Source organism: Ranitomeya variabilis, chromosome 1 (genome assembly GCF_051348905.1).
Source record: "Ranitomeya variabilis isolate aRanVar5 chromosome 1, aRanVar5.hap1, whole genome shotgun sequence".
Taxonomy (NCBI): Eukaryota; Metazoa; Chordata; class Amphibia; order Anura; family Dendrobatidae; genus Ranitomeya; species Ranitomeya variabilis.
In genome coordinates this window covers 87,719,595-87,735,572 of record NC_135232.1, presented here as the reverse complement: position 1 = coordinate 87,735,572, position 15,978 = coordinate 87,719,595, and the positions used below count along the sequence as shown (strand labels likewise).

Sequence of the window (15,978 nt, the reverse complement as noted above, 5' to 3'; positions counted from 1 at the left end):
TATGTTCTCCCCGTGTTGCTGTGACAGCATGTATTTTTATGTAGCTGTCACGCTTGGGTCAGGAGAGCAGACGGCCGGTCCGAGCACTGCGATGCGAGCCTCGTTCCGAGGTATATAAACGTCTGACTCTTCGGCCATCTCTGTGTCTGGGCATATGCTGACAGTGAGGAGGTATGTGTCTGCCAGTGGGCACAGTCAGGATGGATGCCGAGGCCTCTGTCCACCGTCAGGACACAATGTAGAGAAACATATACCGCATGATATACGCTGCTTTTCTGTGGCCTTCTGTACAGGAAGGTGCAATCTGCTGCGTCTCCTGTACAGTTAACCAAATGATATGCAGTCCCATACCTGCTTGTGCTTGGCAGAGGCTGAAAAAAGAACATTTTTGGCCCTGTCTGGTGAAAAGATGCCTATGGCAATGTTACAGTGTACGTCAGGAGAAGCTCCAGAAATACTGTAGGCTAAGTGCACAGGTGCCGTTTGCCTTTGATTTACAGCCCTTTAGCTTTCCTGCTCCACTGGCCGGACAAGAACAGACAAAGGGCCGGATGTGGCTCATGGGCCACAATTTGCCCATTTCTGATGCCCCGAGGGTCTTTAGTGAATACGGGATCTCATTAGACAACATGAATCTGACTTCTGCCGTCACTTTTTTCCTCCGCGACTCTTCACACAATAACCTCTTATGAGTGTGACTTATTAACCCTTCGTGTCTTTTGGTTTGTACATTCCAACAGTAAAGAATGAAGCACATGCAGCGCCTGTCAGCTTCTCCTACATCTCAGGCTCTTGATGTAGCAGCCACTCCCTGTAGGCAAGTGAAATGTGAGAAGGGAGGTGTCAGCCACTGACTCATTGCCCCATCCTGTGTGCAGCCCGACAGGTCTGCTCTTTCTCTGTGTCTAGGCAGTGGGACAGGTGCTGCCAGTCCTGGGAGGTAAGGAAATGGCTCTGCCTTTATTGTGCTCTTATCTACTGCATCTATATTGTACCAGTCATGCTTAACCCTCCCAGTGCACATAGTGGTGTGACTACTGGTGCCCGGAATATTCCGCTCTTCTATTGCAACTTTGTAACAGAAAGGTACGATGAACTCTGATTTGCCAGCTATGATTTTAGTAAGATTTTTAATTGCACGGTGGCTCAGTGGTTAGTACTGTTGCTTTACAGCGCTGGGGTGCTGGGTTCAAATCCCACCAAGGACAACTTCTGCAAGGAGTTTGTATGTTCTCCTCATATTTGTCTCGGTTTCCTCCAGTTTCCTCCTACAGTCTAACGACATACTGATAGGGAATCTAGATTGTGAGTCCCAATGGGGGACAGTGATGCTGAGATATGAAAAGTGCTGTGGAATATGATGGTGCCATATAAGCAATGTATAATAAGTAATTGAACTTCTGTGGCAAAAAAAATCCATGTGTTCACTGTAGATCTTTATTTGCTGCATGGAATAAAAATGTTTCCCTATCAAACCAAGTCATGTGTATGGTCGCATGGAAGTTTTGAAAATGGCTTTGGCCCTGAAATCCACTTTAAAAACTGCTTTAAATACTTTGAGTAGACTTTCTTTTGATTTCATTGGGAGATGAGAACAATTAATGTGGGAAAAAAGTTCACTGCAGGATCTGCTTCCAAATAATAGGGAGAGTTTTGAAAATGAGTTTTGGAGAAGAATCTGCTTCAAAATGTTCTTCAAAAACTCTGTATGAACGAACCCTAAAGGCAGAGTTATATATATTGGGCCACCTGAAGATCACGATGTCACATTGCAACATCCCAGCTAGTAATTTTTCTTTTTTTTTTCTTTTCTAAATAGGGATGGTTAAGGCCACGTTCACACATCAGTATTTCGTCAGTGATCAGTGTTTTTAAGCCAAAACCGGGAAGAAAAGTATAATAGAAACCTGTCACCACTTCTGTATTTATCACCCATTCCTGGTTTTGGCAAACTTAGATTTGATTGTGTTTGTCAAAGTTTGAGACTTTCTTTCTGCCAGAAGACCCAAAGAATTTGTGTTTGAAAAATAAATACATTTAAAAAGAAAAAAGAAAAAATTATTGGCGTCTTTTTGGTTCCAAAAATGTTGAAAAAAAAAAACCTTCATGTGTTTGAAGGAGCACAATGAAAGTAAAAAATAAATATGCTTGTGACAACTTGAGTATTACTTGCAGAAGGTGTATTCTGGCTCTGCTCTCTGAATGGACAGGTGTGGTGAGCGATTCATGGCTTCTCCTCCCATCTCCTACTCCTGGTTCAGGATACACGGCGCAGAGAACATATCTTATGTGTCAGACTGGCGTCATTGTGGCATCTGGTTCGCGGTCCGTATCATTTATAGACAAGAGCTGATCTGCGTTAGTAAAATATTACTGGCTCGGCTCAGAGCTGGACGGGATTTTCTTACCAACAAGTTTGAATTTTAAATGAAGTCTGGTCTGATTTGAATAAACATTTTCCTGGATCTTTTTATTTGCCTACTTGGATACAAAATTCATTACTTGCCGGCCATCGTAAGACCAAGACCTTGTCCAATAGAAAACACATTTGTATGAACTCTTGTGTTTTTTTTTTTTGTTTTTTTTTAATTTTGTGACACTTTTCTCCCATAGCGAGTTTTTTATTTTAATTCTTAACTGTAAAGTGCTGCAGAATATGTTGTTGCTATATAAATATTTTTTTTTTTTTTTTTTTTTTACCTGTGCGGTTTTTTTTAACCCCACAATATAACTCATACTTGTATGAGAGCTTGGAATTACATAATCAAAGAATGAAAAAAAAAATGCTGGCACTAAACACAATATGTTGTGTATTGAAGAAAAAGAAATACAACAGGAAAAATAAAGAATTGCAACAATAATAATAAGTTATCATGATACCTCTGCATTTTTTTGATGCTTTGGATTTTTAGCGAAATTTCTGCACTTGCGTTTTTTTTTGTTTTTTTTTTTATTTTTAAGTGACATCTATTTGTATTTGCTATGTATTATATGTAGTTGCATTATCTTAGCAACTACCAAATCTGCGGGACTCATTATTCCCAGATATCATACCGGTATTTCAGTATACTTTTGTATCTAAATTCCCTAGTTTTGGCTCTTTATTGTTATGAGGATGTGCATTCTCACGCTGTTTGCATGCGATGTCTGGGTGTAATTGTTTCCCTACGGACGTTTTAGCACGCGTGTACAACCAGGTAATTGAACTGCATGCATGCAAAGGTCTATTTCTGTGCACTACAGCTGCACAGGGATAAAACCATGATTCATTTTAAGCCATATGCGTGCTTTTTTTTTAAATACCTTTTTTATTTTTACATGTTTTGGTTTTTTTTTAACCTCTTCTTTTTTTTTTTTTTTTTTAAATTATTATTATTATTAGTTCAAGTTTGAAATCTAAAACTAGTTTCGGAACCCTCCAGCTTGATCAGGATCTAGATTCATAAATCTTTACAGATAGTCATATGTGGATCAAATGCACTTTTGCTGTGGAAATGCAATAAAAACACGTGCGTTTTTTTGATCTGTGGAATTTTTCATTCAAGTTTATGGAGATTGGAAAAAAAAAAAAAAAAAAAAATGTGTGTGTGTGTGTGTGTGTGTGTGTGTGTGTCATTCACTTTAGTTTCTAGATCCACTTTTGGTTTAGGCTTAAGGGTAGTTTGGCGTTGTGCTAAAGGTCTGCAGTCACGGAATGTGACTGCAGACTTGTGAATCCTCGCCTCTCGTGCACTGCATGCTGTCCGGATTCTCCAATGCAGTAGGCGGGCGGTCATGTGACTGTCTGCGGTTTGCATACTACCTACTAGACTTGTTCAGCCTTGCAGTTGCATTGATCAAGGCTGTGCATGTCTAGTCAGCATGTGACCACACTTATGCAAATCGCGGTCATACAACCGATGCAGGAGAATCCACACGGCGTGCAGTGTGCGCGATATGAGGATTCCCAAGTCTGCAGACACATAGAGTGCAGACAGTCTCTTTAAAGGGAACTTGCCTCTAGTGATGAGCGAGCGTGCTAATAGTGACTTTGGCGTGATCGAATACTAAGTTCGAGTCCCCGCTGCTGCAGGTCTCACCACAGTTCAACAGCCATAACACATGAAGGGATTGCCTAACAAACAGATAATCCCTGCATGTGTTGAGGCTGTCGAACAGTGGCGGGGACTCAAACATATTATTCGAGCAAAGTCACGGGGTTAGCACTCGAGCATGCTCGGATAACACCTTAACACAGTGGAAAATAACACAACGTGATGAGGTATTGCTGAAGACTTGCTTGTTAAGCTTGCTTTACCGGCTGGCTCAAGAAAATATCTTGCTAGCAAAACTGCAAGATGGCATCTACACAAGGTGGAAGTCGTACAGCAGGGGCAGCCTTCAGCGCATACGTATGCCCCCTAAAGTCTATGGACACGTCAGTATATATTTTGAGATGCTTGTGCGTGAATTTAGCCTAATCTTTGCCAATAGTGGAAAATAAATGTTTGGTCTAGAGGAATAAACTACACATAGGCTTCACTTGTTGGTGCGGTAGACACAAATGGAAATCACAGGAGCTGAGGAACCAGCGTATAAGGAGTTGTTATGTTGGGAATTGCATCCTCCTGAGACGACTTTTCCATTACTTTAATGTCATTTGTTCTGTATCCTCCCGGGTGACGCCAGGATTATGGCTTTTTACATTACCTGGGATACTGTGTATTGTAACTTGGAGTTGTCCTTCGTGAACGCTATAACATGAGCGCAGCCCCGATATCGGCAATATTGTGTAATGTATAGATTTATTTTCCAATGTATCTCTCTATCCCAGGAAAAACAAACAAACCGATATGTGATGTCGGCTTTAGAGGGAAGTGGAATATAATCTATTGGCAATCTTATTTTTGCATTATTATTCTGCATTTACCCAATGCTTGTGCCACTGAATAGACTGAGGCCTTGGGCCAAGTTCACACATGGATATGGCGTTCAGCTTTCTCTGTAGTAACGTCTGCATGTGATACATGTGGATTAAGCAGCAGATTTAACCCTTTTCATTGCAAAGGGTGAAATCTTTGCTGAATTCGGACAAAGAATTAACATTCTGTAGAAAATATCTGCAATATGTAGCTGAGATTTGTTGAAATCTGGTGTGGAATTACACTGTGGATTATCTGCCAGCACATTTGTGAATTTAACCCTAAGGTGGCCGTACGCAATACCTGAATATTGGCAAAGCTGGCTAATCATTACATGTGTATGGGTGGTGTCCCATATTTTCTCAATAGCAGGTGCTGGAGGGAGGGGTCAGCCATGTTGAATTGTAACATGGAGATTCGTGAGGTCCCAGGAAACAGATCAAATAGGACGGAATACATCAAATGAACATGATTTATTTAATCCTATACTTTTAGGAGGTTCTAAATGGGGTTTTGTATATTTTGTTGCGGCATGTACAGAATTAGGTTAAGTTCACACAGGGCGTTTTTGCTGCATTTTTTTTTTTTTTTGCTGCGCTTTTTATGCTAATTTTCAGCTGCTTTTTACAGTACTAGCAAAGCCTATGAGATTTCAGAAATCTCATGCGCACACATTGGTTTTTTTGTGTGATCAGTATTTTGTGCTTTCCTGCGTTTTTTTTTTTGTTTGTTTTTTTTTACATAGAGCATGTCACTTCTTTCAGCGTATTTCCAATGTTTTTCCACCCATTGACAAGAGTGGATGGTGAAAAAACGCTGCAAATACGCAGGTTGACTTTTCTTGCAGCTGCAGAAAAGTCAAGGAGAGCTGGATGTGACCTCACACTCGGCTCTGCTACATCTATATGACAGGCTGCATGATGCGTCCATGCAGCCTGTCATCCAGCAGAGTGGACCCGAATCCCATTCACTTGAATGGGGGGTCCGACAATACAGTGTTTGACACACTGTCATATGCATGATAGTGCGGCAAACACGGCTTCTGATCGGCGGGGAAATCCTCCCGCCGGTCAGAGAGCCGCGGCTCCCCGCTGTCAGAAGACTGCATGAGCGCTCAGCTGTGATCGGAGGTGTAAACTTCACCTCCGGTCACTGGTGTCTACTACTGCTCCCATCATGTGACACATACAGCTGCTAATTACAGTGAGAGCAGGAGCGGCGTATGGGAGTTTTCATCTGCCGCTCCTGCGCTATAAATTATTAAAAAAAAAACCAGCCAGACAAAATTCACAGCTGGGGGCTGCAACCCCCCACTGTCAGCTTCAGTAAGGCTAGTTATCAAGAATAGAGGGGTCCTCACGCTTTTTTTTAAAATTTTAAAAAACTGCGTGGGGTCCCCCCATTTTTGACAACCAACCTTGCTAAAGCTCACAGCTGGGGGCTGGTATTCTCAGGCTGGTAAGGGACCATTGATATAGGCCCCCCCAGCCTAAAAATAGCAGCCTGCAGCCGCCCAGAAAAGGCGCATCTATTAGATGAGACAATTCTGCCGCTTTGCCCAGCTCTTCCTACTTGCCCTGTAGTGATGGCAAGTGGGGTAATGAAGGGTTAATGTCACCTTCCTATTGTAAGGTGACATTAAGCCAGCTTAGTAATGGAGAGGCGTCAATAAGACACCTATCCATTACTAATCCTATAGTAATTAAAGGGTTAAATAAACACATGCAAGCACGCAGAAAAAAGTCTTTTAATTAAATAAAACACCACTCAGTTTTACCATTTTATTGTTCTGCCATTCCAAAGCGAAGCCATTGTTCTTCTGAAATAAAAATAAAATAATTAACCAAAAGTATACTCCCTGATCCGTCGTAGTCCGATATAACGAGTGTCCCACGCAGTATCTGGGGGAGATAAAGCTTACAACCGGGAACGCTGCTAATGTGGCCGCTCCCGCCTGTAAGTACTGGGGAATGAATGAGACGCAGTGGGCGCAGGCTCAGTAACTAGCGGTGACGTCACTGAGCCTGCGCTCCCTAACAGCCTGACCTGGGGTAACCTCTGCACCGTGGGAAAATGCCGGGGAAGAGGATACCGTAGGTAATGTGTCTATTCTATTCTATCTATCTACAGGAAGTTGTTGTTTTTTTTTTCTCTGTGTGCACTCAACTTTATTGGCATGAACAAAGAGGAAAAAAACAAATGGAAAAAAAAGCAGAAAAAAACGCACATAAACCTGCATTTTTGGCGCAGCTTCTATCCTGCCAAGAGGTTTTGCTGCAGAAACAAAACGCAGCAAAAACGCCCTGTGTGAGCTTACCCTTAGTGAGTTTACAAAATGGCACAAGTTTACCACTAGGAGGAGCAAACTGAGAATTAATTTTTACACTTGCGTAAACCTGTATACAGTTTGCTCCCCCTAGTGGCAGCCTTGTCCAGAAGAAATGTAACAGATCGGTGTTACAGAATAATTACTATAGAGACAGCTCCACAATTTTATGTCTTTTAGTCAATAGTAATAATGTATTTCCCCACTAAGCTTGTATAATGAATGGTGCTTGCTGCGACTGCCATGATATTATCCCCCTGTCTTTTCTGAATGTTCTCATGATTTGGATATTGCAGATGATAAATCTTCCTGCTCCTCGGTGTGATCAGTTGTTTATTCTGTGGATATAATAAGTTATTTTATACGTGGTTCTTTTATAAGATGAGGTCTTGGCAGAATAGCCTGAGTGATCCCTATCTCCCCTGGTGTGTGTACTCGGGCTGCCTACTCTTGGGTGTTGGCCTTGTTACTCCGCACAACATGAAGTGGCTACTGTGATGTTACTAAGGTGTGAGACGTCAGACCGCAGCACATAACAATGCCGCAGTACGTTCTGTACTGAGATCCAATAATCTGACTTTAATTAATATTTACAGACGTGACAACAGTGTGAGGAGGCTCGTATGCCTGGCGTTGTGGTGATATTATCTAGAGGGCCGTTTCCATTCTGTAGATGTGCACATTGCTAATATTTCTAGTGGCATATTAACGATAGTGGCCGGTAATACCGTAAGTAATACAGACCTTGCGGGACCAGAGAAGTTTAATGTTTCATCTGTTTACCATATTTTACTTAAAGGGGTTGTCCGACATTGGGCCACTGTGTAACTGCAGACTTGAGTCATCACATAGCATACATTACGCATGCTGAGGATTCTCTGATGCCGGCGGAGTGCACGGGACGAAGTATACGATTTGCATACATGTGGTCACTTGCCGACTAGACGCAAGTGTATTGAGCAAGGCCAGGCACATCTAGTCGAAAAGTGGCCTGAAAGTATGTAAATAACATAATTGCGGTCACATAATCATCGATTTTGGGGGTGACAGGTTCCCTTTAAGAACAGTTTATTAAGGAGGTCTAATAACAACAATAACTTCAGTTTATTAAACAATCATTGCACACCTGCAAATAATTAGCATCCGGGGTGATGGTCCTGGACTTCCATGGGCTCCATTGAAATACAATACAGCACAACACAGCAAAGAAAATGCAGAATGGATTTCAACAAAGGTCTCTGGGCCCAGTTTACTTCTCCAGGTTCTACAGGTTTGGTTCACTCATCCCTAGTCCCAGAGTACGGATTCTGTTCTTAGGAGTTGTCATTCCACTGAGCTAACAATAATTCTACTCTCATTGTGGTGTGTGTGGGCCTAGAGACCCTTATTCCACTCTCATTGTGGTGTGTGTCTGGGCCTAGAGACCCTTATTCCACTCTCATTGTGGTGTGTGTGGGCCTAGAGACCCTTATTCCACTCTCATTGTGGTGTGTGTGTGGGGGCCTAGAGACCCTTATTCCACTCTCATTGTGGTGTGTGTGTGGGGGCCTAGAGACCCTTATTCCACTCTCATTGTGGTGTGTGTGTGGGGGCCTAGAGACCCTTATTCCACTCTCATTGTGGTGTGTGTGGGGGGGCCTAGATACCCTTATTCCACTCTCATTGTGGTGTGTGTGTGGGGGCCTAGAGACCCTTTTTCCACTCTCATTGTGGTGTGTGTGGGGGCCTAGAGACCCTTTTTCCACTCTCATTGTGGTGTGTGGGGGCCTAGAGACCCTTATTCCACTCTCATTGTGGTGTGTGTGTGGGGGCCTAGAGACCCTTATTCCACTCTCATTGTGGTGTGTGTGTGTGTGGGGGCCTAGATACCCTTATTCAAATCCACTCTTTCTTTCATCCTATGCCTGCCTGCACCTGCAGTATATGTGTATGATACATAACTAGGTAGGGTTCACTCTTACTCTTGGTAGTCATAAGGGGACAGGGAAGGAAATTCATGCCCCAGATTCACTGCCACTGAAGTCAATGGGAGAGAGCGGAGCTGCTATGGCACTTCCGGCTCCTCTGACAGATTCTGACAGAATCTCACCTTTCTGCGGTTCCTTCTGGGCTTCCAGGACCATCTATCTCAGCCAGCAGCACCCTGCTTTTGGTGGGCTCACGCTGAGATGATAATGTATTAGATGTGACCTGCAGTCCCATGTAACTCCACAGATAATAGAGTGATTCTTTTGTGAGCACTGATAGCAGTGATGGCTCCTCTGGATCACACTGCTGCTGGTTCTGCATGTGCTGCTGTTCTGGGCTGGTGGGAGGAGTAAGGCAGAATCAGTGAGAGATGAGAGCAGACTAGATCTATCTATTGCTGATAATGGCAGACTGCTACAAACCACAGATCTTCAGCATTTTTGCAGTTTTGCACTAGGTCAACTGTAAATCACAAGTTCATCACATATAATGTGAACATCCTCAGCTTGCACCTCAAATATCATAGGTCTGAAACTTTGTGACGCTGCAATGGGCAATTTTCCTGTGGGGATTTTTCAGGGAACCATTTGAGTGCTGTATAACCTTAAAAAAAAAAATTGGTAGCTTTCTGCCTATACATAGTGTACACAAATTGTTGCCAATCAGTGGAGTGGGCAGGGTTACACAGAGAACTGGTAGCTCTGCAGCAAAGAAAACTGATTTTATGAAAACTGCAGCAAGCAGCCCAATAAGAGATGCATCACTGGAATTAGGGTCTCCGGCCCCACATCATGCTGCTCTTAGATAGGGTAGCAAAATTTTGATTACTTTTAAAGGGTATGTCTACAGAAACTTTATTTTTTATTAAGATGCTGTATATGTGCATAACAGTGGCGTAACTGTAAATAAGTAATTTATCTCCTATTGATGATAAGCTACAGTTAGTATCCTAGTCCGGCGCTCCATTCCTAATTCTGCTGGTTATTGCTGGAAGTGGTTAGCAAGCTTGTCTTCAGATGTTCTTTGCTCACTCATCTTAAGGGTAATGATGTCACCAAGTCATGTGAATTAGACAATCTGTTAGGAGTGAACCTCAACTGCTCACGCACATTCGGCAGCAATCTCTGCTGATTCCCCTGTGCACAGGAGCGCTCGGCTGAGTTTTGAGTTTTCATTTATGCTCAACTGAGAGAGGAGAAAGTCAAAGTGCCTGTACACAACACACGGTGAAGCGGCAGGTTCGGACGACCCTCACTGTGTGTCGTGAGACCCTGAGGCTATGTTCCCACAATGAGTATTTTTGATGTTGCCGATTTCCTGCTGCATTTTTGCACCCATTACGTAAATTAGGTTACTTGCGCTTTTATTCCATTGCATATATTTTTTATGCTTCGTTTATTTTTTCTCTTATTTGTATGTCGTTGTTTACATAAAGCTACCTTGTTCTTGATACTCTGTTATTTGACAGTTGACAACTTTATTGATTGTCATGTGCCGATTTATATGTGTTTAGTGCATTTCCGCAGCATGTGTTTCTTTTTTTTTTTTTCACTGCAAATTTTCCGCCTCTAATGCAATTCTAAAGGTACCTTCACACGAAACGACATCGCTAGCGATCCGTGACGTTGCAGCGTCCTCGCTAGCGATATCGTTTCGTTTGACACGCAGCAGCGATCAGGATCCTGCTGTGATGTCGCTGGTCGCTGAATAAAGTCCAGAACTTTATTTGGTCGTCCGATCGCTGTGTATCGTTGTGTTTGAAAGCAAAAGCAACGATACCAGCGATGTTTTACACTGGTAACCAGGGTAAACATCGGGTTACCAAGCGCAGGGCCGCACTTAGTAACCCGATGTTTACCCTGGTTACCAGCGTAAAAGTAAAAAAAACAAACAGTACATGCTCACCTGCGCGTCCCCCAGCCTCTGCTTCCTGACACTGACTGAGCGCCTAAACTGAAAGTGAAAGCACAGCGGTGACGTCACCGCTGTGCTGTTAGGGCCGGAGCTCAGTCAGTGTCAGGAAGCAGAGGCTGGGGGACGCGCAGGTGAGCATGTACTGTTTGTTTTTTTTACTTTTACGCTGGTAACCAGGGTAAACATCGGGTTACTAAGCGCGGCCCTGCGCTTAGCAACCCGATGTTTACCCTGGTTACCCGGGGGCCTCGGCATCGTTGGTCGCTGGAGAGCGGTCTGTGTGACAGCTCCCCAGCGATCAAACAGCGACGCTGCAGCGATCGGCATCGTTGTCGCTATCGCTGCAGCGTCGCTTCGTGTGAAGGTACCTTAAGGGGAGAGTCTGTACATAATTTCTCTTCTGGGTATCCTGAGTTTTAACATGTTGCGGACTTGAAGATTGCATAGGAGTTTAAGGTTAGCTGCTGGCAGGGTCAACGTTGGGGGCAGGCAAACTAGACAGTTGCCTAGGACCCCCACTCCCTCAGTGGCGTGCCACTTTATCACACAGCCACTATGGGGCCCGTGAGTCAGAGGTACTCGGCTCCATCATACACACCCTCCAGCCTCCGAATTGCGCATTCAACTGTATGGGCATCACAGATGCCGTTACAGTTAAAAGCAATGATGGAGGATAGAGCATCAGGTGATGTTCCCTCTCCCATAATTCCCTCTCCGCAGCTGTGAGGTGACGTCGCTTCATCGCGCGCCACAGTGTGGAGCTGCTGAAGGATGTGCCGCAGAGACGAGAGCAGTGGGGGAATGAGAGATACGTATTTTATTTTTTTTAAATCGTTGAGTCGTGGTGGCCATAATACTGGACTATGGGACTGCATTATTCTATATGGGGTGTGCATTATACTATATGGGGGGCTGCATTATAATGTATGGAGGACTATGGGGGATGCATTATACTCTATGAAGGACTATGGGGTGCATTATATTAAGGGGGTGCATTATGCTATATGGAGGACAATGGGGTGGGCATTATACTGTATGAAGGACTATGGGGTGTGCATTATACTGTATGGAGGACTTTGTCTAAAACTGTCCCTGGCTAAGGGAAAAAAACACAGTGGGCATGAGATCTCTCTAAATTCCATCCACTTGGCTGGAACTGTAAAACATTGCGTTTTTGACACAACAAAAATATGCACCGTCACAATCTCTCCAAAACTCTTAGAGGTCAGTTGTAATCTGTGGAGGAACCAAGCAGCCAATATTCTGTTCCCCTGCAGCGCCTCCATAGGCTACATGAGCCAATACACCACCCTTCCTAATGGGCAGTCTATTTAATGTACAAATGTTTGAGGTTGTCCAGAGAGGTGATCTTTGCAGTTTATTTCTGCTCAGCCTAATATGAGGGTCCTGAGGTGGTGACCCTCCCTCTTTGTGAGTGACATTTATATTGAGGCATTTAAGAACAACTTTACTAAATGAGAACCATTCAGTGGGGGACTACAAGTATCATGATGGTAGAGATAATATAATGGTTACATTATGTAGCCTTTATACAAGCACCACAGGTTTTACCATATGTTCCTCTGCTCTATCTTATTCCATGATGTGTACAGTCAGCAATAGGTTAGAAGGGGTTTCTGGATAGTCTCCGTCTTGATGTCTGATGGTCACTGGCTGACCCATTGATCTGCTGCAGCTGATCTTGCACTATAAGTAACCAGCCCCTTGAGAAAGCCCACGCGAAACGCACGTCGGGGCTGCTTGGTCTGACTACTTCTAAGGACTGATTTGGGTGAGATCTTCTTTTCAGTGCTAGATTCATAAAATATATATATATATATATATATATATATATATATATATATATATATATATATATATATATATATATATATATATATATATATATATATATATACACACTCACTCACTCACTCACCGGCCACTTTATTAGGTACACCATGCTAGTAACGGGTTGGACCCCCTTTTGCCTTCAGAACTGCCTCAATTCTTCGTGGCATAGATTCAACAAGGTGCTGGAAGCATTCCTCAGAGATTTTGGTCCATATTGACATGATGGCATCACACAGTTGCCGCAGATTTGTCGGCTGCACATCCCAAAGATGCTCCATACAAGGCAGGATGGATCCATGCTTTCATGTTGTTTACGCCAAATTCTGACCCTACCATCCGAATGTCGCAGCAGAAATCGAGACTCATCAGACCAAGCAACGTTTTTCCAATCTTCTACTGTCCAATTTCGATGAGCTTGTACAAATTGTAGCCTCAGTTTCCTGTTCTTAGCTGAAAGGAGTGGTACCCGGTGTGGTCTTCTGCTGCTGTAGCCCATCTGCCTCAAAGTTCGACGCACTGTGCGTTCAGAGATGCTCTTAGGCCTACCTTGGTTGTAACGGGTGGCGATTTGAGTCACTGTTGCCTTTCTATCAGCTCGAACCAGTCTGCCCATTCTCCTCTGACCTCTGGCATCAACAAGGCATTTCCGCCCACAGAACTGCCGCTCACTGGATTTTTTTTCTTTTTCGGACCATTCTCTGTAAACCCTAGAGATGGTTGTGCGTGAAAATCCCAGTAGATCAGCAGTTTCTGAAATACTCAGACCAGCCCTTCTGGCACCAACAACCATGCCACGTTCAAAGGCACTCAAATCACCTTTCTTCCCCATACTGATGCTCGGTTTGAACTGCAGGAGATTGTCTTGACCATGTCTACATGCCTAAATGCACTGAGTTGCCGCCATGTGATTGGCTGATTAGAAATTAAGTGTTAACAAGAAGTTGGACAGGTGTACCTAATAAAGTGGCCAGTGAGTGTGTGTGTGTGTATATATATATATATATATATATATATATATATATATATATATATATATATATATATATTAGTATTTATGGTGTTACAGCTGTGATAGCAATACTACATTTTTTTTTTATCCTAATTAAACCCATAGTATTATATTCATCTTATTTTTCTAGTATTGTGATAGTGCTGCTATATGGATACATCTATAGTATAATATTGTATCATGGAGTGTATTATGGTCTCTGTATTCCCGGTCTGTATACATTTGTATTAGTGTCAGACTTTTGTCTTTGCTCTTCACTGCAATTACTGTTGTCCAATTTTTCAATTTTTACAGCCTTTCTTGAATTTGATTATTTATAAATAATTAATAAAATATTAATATATTTTATGTGTATTTTTGTACTCCTTGTGTTTTTTTGTGTATAGCTGATCTTACACTATAATGTGTCTTTTCAGATTAAACAGGTGAGTTTCATCTGAGCGTAAAGCTCGCTATATTTCTCGGATAAGACCCTATTTTGCGCTGATCTCTCCTACAGTTTTCCTTGGCTATGGTGTGTACAGTAACATAGTTACTACCAGTGTTACAAACTCTCAATGGAAAGTGTCAGTAAACCACAACTGCATTTCTATCATTGTTTAATGACAAGAGATCGCCGCCAGAAAATGTCCACACAGCCCAATCCTGCTCAACCCGACCAACCGGTTCTCTTCACATTTTACTGCCTCCATTGTTTTTCCTGAAAAGTTTCTTTAATTTGCAAACTTAAAGGGACTTTGTCACCTGAATTTGGAGGGAACAATTTTCAGCCATAGGGGCGGGGTTTTCGGGTGTTTGATTCACCCTTTCCTTACCCGCTGGCTGCAATATTGGATTGAAGTTCATTCTCTGTCCTCCATAGTACACGCCTGCGTAAGGCAAGATTGCCTTGTGCAGGCATGTACTACGGAGGACAGAGAATGAACTTCAATCCAATATTGCAGCCAGCATGCAGCTAGCGGGTAAGGAAAGGGTGAATCAAACACCCGAAAACCCCGCCCCTATGGCTGAAAATTGTTCCCTCCAAATTCAGGTGACAGAGTCCCTTTAAGTTAAAACAAAAAAAAAAAAAAAAATTGTCAAAGCCAAAAATCAATTAAAATCTGTATCTGATTAATTATCGAGTTTAGTAAGCACTGGGATTTTACAAATATAAGTTTGTATCACATGTTCCCTCTCTACCTCCTGTAGTTGATGTAGATTACTCAGCAGTCGCACCCGGCCCTCGGGCAGCGAAGGATCTCAAGGCTTCCTCTGTCACATACGAACACATTAGTAATACAAGTGGCCTGGTGCAGATTTTGCATTGAAGCCAAGTACTTGCAAAGTATTGATTTATGCCAGAAAACTGGCATAAAATACTTGAAAAAATTTATCACTATCATTTTCTCAACCATTTTTGAGCAGCTCTGGCAAAATAGATAAAGCTGGTGATGAGCCAAGGTACGACAGGACCCCCTCAAATTAATCAATAGTGGCGGTATTTTCTCTAGTCACCTTCCACGACGGCATATGGAGGTTGTCTCTTTGCCCTAATGGGGAACAGGAAACACAGAGGGGTTAAAAGGACCTCCCACCTCCCACTCGCCAGTGTCTTTCCTGTTCCCCTTGGGACAAGGAGAGGTTTTTTTTCATATGCTGTAGTGGCCGGTGAACTGCAGTGTTTTTATGCAGGTTTTATCTGCTTAGCCGGGCAGCTGGTGTCGCTCCGTGCCTCTCCTTTTGCTGCTCCCATCGTCCTGTACTTCAGGTGCCTCGGGACCCCCTCCAGGCCTTCCTGCGCCCCCACGAGGGTAAAGCAGGCCTGGATCCCCAGCCGGGATCCTCTCTGAGCTTCCCGGCTTCTCCCCCTCCATGCGGCTGTGCTCGGCGTTCCGGAAGTGACGTCAGCGGTCACGCGCGCGTCACTTACGGTTTTCGTATGCTCCCTGAAGCTGGTACTTCCGGGTTTTACCGGCCGGCGTTGTCGGAGCGATGGCGTCCCACACGTGGATCCTGGAGGGGGA

At 43.3% G+C, this 15,978-nt stretch overlaps 1 protein-coding gene across 2 annotated transcripts in view; it reads left to right on the top strand.

The window, feature by feature from the left end:
* The first annotated feature begins 523 nt into the window (after nucleotides 1–523).
* Nucleotides 524–15,978, top strand: part of ELOVL7 (ELOVL fatty acid elongase 7) — a 51,084-nt gene continuing 35,629 nt past the window's right edge. The window contains exon 1 of one of the 2 annotated variants that reach the window (XM_077285888.1): nucleotides 524–940. The gene's annotated coding sequence lies outside the window, so the exon portion shown is untranslated. Of the gene's footprint in view, nucleotides 1,087–15,978 lie in introns of both variants that reach the window. The other variant, XM_077285896.1, reaches the window with a different exon arrangement.